A 6,512-nucleotide genomic window follows, 5' to 3' on the forward strand; every position below is an offset into this window, starting at 1 on the left:
AGTGTAATCCATCATCTTCCTCAAGGAGAAGGCAAAGAAGTTGGTGTTCTCCCAACTTCTTCTTCATCTTCTTCTTTCTTCCACTTCTCCTTCTTCTTCCTCCACCACTTTCCTTGAGTACATGAGGAGATTTTTATAGGGAGGAGTTGTGCTAATGAAGAAGCGAGGCATCAACTCTTCTATGACAAAGGAGAGCTTCTTCACACTTTGGGGATTGGTTGTTGGAGCTTCGCTAGAATTTTATCGGAGCTCAAAACTTCGTTAGAATCTCGCTGGAATCTCCTTCTAAATGAGAGCTTCTCCATTCTTCTGAGAAGGAGCAGAACAAACCTCACTAGATCTACGCCTGAACTTCATCAGTACTTTGCTGGAACTCAGACAAGCAAAGTGAAAGCATCCTCAACCATTGCTATGGGGAGAAAACTAGTAAACCCTTATGGTTTCTTTCTTTAGAGCCTCTAGGTTTGGATGTTATAGGATTTAGGTTATGTTTGATTATACTTAGAGAAAACCTCATAGGATTAGGAGCTTTTGTGATCCCCTTGTGAATCCAAAGAGGAAAACCTACCTTTTTTTTCTTTTCTAGCACAAAATTTGAATATTGGGATTTTCGTAATCCCACATTTGCATTGGCAATTTCATCCTTATGAAGGAAGGAACAAAATCTACCATTTGAGCATAGATCATGGAAAGTCTCAAGACTTTGACGTCCCCTACACCGCTAAGGTTTTCTCTATGGAATTCCTTCATGCAGGGTAAATGAAAGTGGTCGTCTGTTGCTTTGTGACACTCACTTTGTTCTGTCATTTACCCCTAAAGTTTACTCATGAGATCATTAGAACAAGCTTATCTTCATCACGAGCATGATCACATCTCCATTTTTGTGCATGTGTTCATATTTTCATTGATTGCATTGTATGAGTTTAAAATCACATCAAAATATCATATTTTTGTATGTGTCATTGTCGGCACTAAAAAATTGGGAGTTGTTAAGTAGTCAGCCGCTAGGATGAATATCCTAACACCCGTTTTAATTTAATATATATATATATATATATATATATAATTTGGAAAAAAATATTATTTTGGATTTTAGAAAATACAAGACCGAACCAATCTCATACCTCAGTAGTTTAAATAAACGAGCCCAACACCGCAAGTAATGTCTTCATCCTGAAGGATAAACGCATCACTTACTGATAAGGCTCGATTAAATAAACTAAAGATTGCATGACATCCGTTAAGTCTGCGAAAATCATTTTATGTTGACTGACAATTTTCCCTATTTAATACGAAGAATTAGATAAGGTTCATATTAAGCTGGGTTCGAAAATGCTTCCTATAAGGGCAAGCCCCTATGCTTAATTACATCTTAGATAACCAGAGTCACTTAAGAAAACTCTTGATAAAAATCAAGGGATATTATCTTCAAAGAGGTCAAAGGATTAGGACTTTTCAACGGGATCGAACAAAGATGTGTGAAAGGGGAATGACTCAAGTTTGGAATATTTTATTTTGGAATCCAAAGGAGGGAGGACTATGGGATGTCATAGATCCGGAGGAGAACCTCGGTGACTTCCCCAGCTATCCTAATGTTTGGCTTTAGTTTTGTGGAGAAATATTTATTTAAGTGTTTTGATATTTAAGTGTTTTGTCTTGCCAATTTTATTAATTAGGGCTTATATTCGTGTGAAACGATCACACAAATAACCTGAAAGATGTGAGAATTTAGGTCACGATAGACGACAACCTCGAAATCCTAATGCAGCTTAGGGTTTAAATTGTATAGCAGAGCTATACAAAGACCTAAAGAAAAGTTGAGGATTTATGTTTACATAACCAAACAATCTCGAATTTCTATGGATTTATTATTTAATTCTAAGGAAAGATTTAGCTGGTGAAGACATATTTTGCTGTTGAATATGGTCGTGCTGCCCACAATGCTAGCTCCAAGCTCCTCGTCCCGATAAGTTTAGGTTTTCTAATGTGTCAAGTCATGATGTTAAATCAAATGTCCCTATGATTATGGTTCTTTAAATATCATGGGACATGTTAAAGTTGATTAGAGCGACACCGGTTAGGATCCTACGGTTCTCTCATTCCAGCACCACTATTTTCTTTCACATTCACTTAGTCCAAATGAATTTACTAAACTCGCCTTAATAAGTTCCATACTTTCATTCAGACCGTGGGAAATCTCGTTAGCAACCGTAGGTTACCTCCTCTGAGGGATTCCCGATAGTCTGATAGAGACGTCTTAATTTAGTTGCAATTATTATTTTGGGATGTTTATGATTAAATTTTGAGTTGTCATATATTTTGAATGTTGTGGCGATGAATTTTATCTTAATTGATTTTAATTTTGGTTTTGGTTTCGATTTTGTGGCTATCCTAAAGGTTTTAGTTTTCATGTAGGGTGACATCGTTGTTTAGCATACAAGTTTGTAAGCATAAAAGTATAGTGTAGAAAGTAGAAGAAAAGAAGATATTGTAAACTGTAAATGTGTATCTGATAAGTCTTCTCGTTCCTCCACCTGAAACTTTAATATCTTTGCAATATATATATATATATATATATATATAATGTTACAGGAATTAAAACATGATTATAAAGAAAACTAGAAAATACAAGTTTGAGGTGTGTCTACCAGATCCTATGTCATATTTTGGTGGTTCTAAATTTTGAGGATTATTCTATTAAGCAAATCATAATAATTCTACATGTCCTTCAAAATTTCCAAAGGATTATGAAGAAGTCTTGAGTAATACATTAAACATTTCATAGTTTTTGGAATTATCTTGAGTTCATTTTGGTTTTATTGTGTTTGCTAGTTCATCGAGTTAATACCCTTATGCTCAGTGAATTTTGATGATTATCCCTTAAGTAGGGTAATTATCACTTGGTGCCTCATTTATGAGTTATATGGGTACAGTCCCTTGGGGGAACTTGACTCAATTAAGGAATTTAATTAATTTAATTTTTAAAGAATGGGTTTGTAGTGTTTTGAAAGGTTTCAAATTAATTATAAATTATTTCCTAAACCTCATTAGACAAAATTTTGATTAAGCCTAGTTCACTACTAAGCCCTTAAGATTTAATGGGTAGATTTACAATTTTAAAGAAAATGATTTTTTAATATTCATATTCTTAATCATTATCATGAATTATAAATCATTTTAAAACTATCAATTGGGGGTTTCAAATCATTGAGTTATGATCTTCTAAAATCAAACCCCTCACCTTAATATCTCCTTATTTAAATATTCTTCCAAATTTCTTTAATTTTAAGAAATTACATATTTATCTTTTATAAGACCAAAATAGAATTGATTTCTATTACTTACTATTTATATATTCCAATCATCAAAATATATTAATTAAAATCATTTGTTGCCCATTTAGTTCTTTGGTTAAGCCTAAATATTAATTAAGCCTTAAATTCCCAAATTATCATTTTGCCCCTAAGGCCTTAATACACTATAATTCATTAAATTAAACTCAAATGACTTCAAGATTTTATATTACCTCATTAATGAGTTAATTAAAATATCAGAGGAGAAATTGTGATTTTTCTGAATTTATTTAATTTTATAATGATTTCTAATTCAAAAATAGGGATTTTCAATGAAAATTTAATAACTCAATAAAAATAAAACCTCAGTCCTTAATAAAATTATTGTGGGTTCATCTAGGTTAGAGGACCACTTGGACTAATCTTTATGATTTTTAAAGGTTTAATTTAATTATTAGAATTATTTGTTTGTTTTGAGCATTAATAAATATAAAATAATATTTAAGTGTAAAATTAAGTTTTATATTTTTATTAAATCTCTCCAAGTTTTGGAAACACAAAAAAACAAATCTGATATTTTTGTGGCTTATATTTTAATTATTGGAATTATTTTAGTGAAAAAGTAGAGAAAATTCATTTTTAAGCCTTTAAAATTAATATTTTGACTTAGAAAATTAGGAAAATTATTTTAATCAGTCTCAAGTGATCAGGAAGCCAAATTTGACATTTTAGTATGTTTTTACCATTTTACAATTTCTATGATTTTTAATTAATTCTTAATTATTTAAATGCTAAAAAATAGCTAAAAAATGAAGTATTTATTTTAATTTAAATTGTATTTTTCTTAAATTCCTCTGGTCATAAGGAGCTCCTAAAACCAATTTTGTAATTTTTTGAATTGTATTTTAATTATTAGAATAATTTTAATGTCAAAAATATGATTTCACTTAATTAATCCATTTGAATGGTCAAAATAACTCCAATGGACTTGAGGATTTTATGAGGAGATCCTCTAATATTAATTGCAGTTTGGAATAGTTTTTATGTCATTTACATTTATAATTACTCCAAATTGATTTTCTTTTCAATTTTAGGGCTGGTGACAATTATGGTTATTTTCAATGAGTTGAATCAAGTTTATATTTTTCTTAGGATTCCCTGACCACAGTGAACTTACCAAAATAAATTTTATATTTTATATGAGTATTTTAATTATTATTATTTTTATACCAAAATAGGGACCATTAACTTGAAAATTAGATATCTCTAACTAGAGATACCCCGTGAATTTAAAAAAATCAGGAGAGATGCCTAACAACAGAGACATCAAAGGCCCATGGTCCCATGCCATGGTGAAATGTCTATACAATTGGAGAACCAAAACAAGGAAAACACAATTTAATTAATTTAAAAATAAAATATGCTTCAAATGGACATGAAAATATTTTCACGTATAAAATTATTTCCACATTGTTCTCCTCTGTTCATTAAGCAAGTGGGTATTTTTATTTTATTTTTGTGATTTTTCTACATAAAGTTATGGATTTTTGAAGTTTTGGCTATTTAAATAAATAAGAAATTCCTTATTTTCCTACTTAAACCAGTCAGCTTCACCTCATGCTTGTCCGCTCCGAAACTCCACGTGGCGAGCTCCCATTCGACGTCGTCGTCCACGTGTTTGCCCCGGCATCCCGCGGTTCCACTCCATATCCTCATCCAGCGTAATCAGAGCCTTCCATTCGTTGAGTGTGCGATCCGATGACCACGGGTCATTATCCCCAAAGCCTCTAGCCCAAGAATCGTCCACCTTCAAACCCTAATATCTCTCTCGATACTCAACCAAATCAAGTGAGGTTTGTTCCTATCAACTCATCTTGATGAGACACACACATCTATATGGTTAATCAAACCCTAAATCAACTATACGCTCATGGAGAATTAAATGAAGCTCGGTTTAGGGTTAGTGTTCAATACCTTGGTCCAAGAGGGGAAGACTCGATTGGATGCTTGTGGAAGCTTCGTGGGGGTCCAAAGAGCCTAGGGATTGAGCCTCGAGCAGTAGTGAATTGCCTAGACCCAATTTTGATCAAGGTTGATTTGGGTTGTTGATCAAAGTCCACCTTAGGGTGCTCTGGTGATGGGGCTTCTATGGGGGATCTTCCTCTTTCATTGTGGGGATGGTGTGGGTGCAATTAATTTTAATTTGGTTAAGGATTTGAGGATGTACTGTTTCGACCTAGGGATTGAGCTCCAAAATTGAGCTCGAGCATTAGATTTGAGTGGCTAAGGATGGTTGGGCTCAACTCAAGAGTTCTTGAGGAATCTCTGGAAGTAATTTGACAGAGTCTCCTCAATGAATTTAAAGCTCTTCTTATTTGACCATGGAGGGGGGGTTTAAATAGATAGGGAAGGAGAGGTCACCAGAGGCAATTGGTGGGTACTTTAGGTTGCTTATGTGGATGCCAACAATGTGCAAAAATCTAATTGGGATGAGACAACTTGGATTGTTTTAATTTTGAGTTTTAGCAATGGGGGAGCACTTGGCCATGACTTTTCTGGCAGCGAAGGTGGTCGGCTGGTCAGGGAGAGATCACCATCCCACTGAGGGAGGTTAAGCTTGGTTTTGGTGAAGTCAATTGGGGTTGGACATGTGTAAAGGCATTGAATTAAAATGGAATGTGAAAAGGGCTATTTTGGGTCAATTTGGGTCAAGGCATGGATTTGGGTTGGACTTAACCACCAAGGCGGGTTTGGGTGCTGAGGGAAATCGGATGGCTCAGCTTAATCATTGGTAAGGTCCCTATCCAAGAGATTTGGTTAAGTATGGGATTTAGGTGATTCATGGGAACGGTTAAAAGAATCTTAAGGATATTTGAAAGTGGCTTGACATCTTTCCATTAATAGTACGGTGATGATCTTTCCATTAATAGTACGGTGATGTGGCATGGCTCTCATGGCTCACCTATGGCTTGGGAGTGGCTTCATGGCTTGTCCTTGGCTTGGTCAACTTTCATGAGGAGGGATTTTTAAATTTATGAAATATTTTGGCAGAGTTTGGCATGATGCTTCATTTGGAATGATTTGATTTTGAATTTAGGACTTTATGAATGATTTTAATCAAATGGATGATGAAGAGAAAGAATTGTCATGTGGGATTTGAATTTGGGCTTTTGAAATTAAATGTGGTGGGCTTGGGCTTTTGAATTTGAAATTAATTTT

This window comes from Phalaenopsis equestris, unplaced genomic scaffold (genome assembly GCF_001263595.1).
Source record: "Phalaenopsis equestris unplaced genomic scaffold, ASM126359v1 Scaffold000002, whole genome shotgun sequence".
NCBI classification, from domain to species: Eukaryota; Viridiplantae; Streptophyta; class Magnoliopsida; order Asparagales; family Orchidaceae; genus Phalaenopsis; species Phalaenopsis equestris.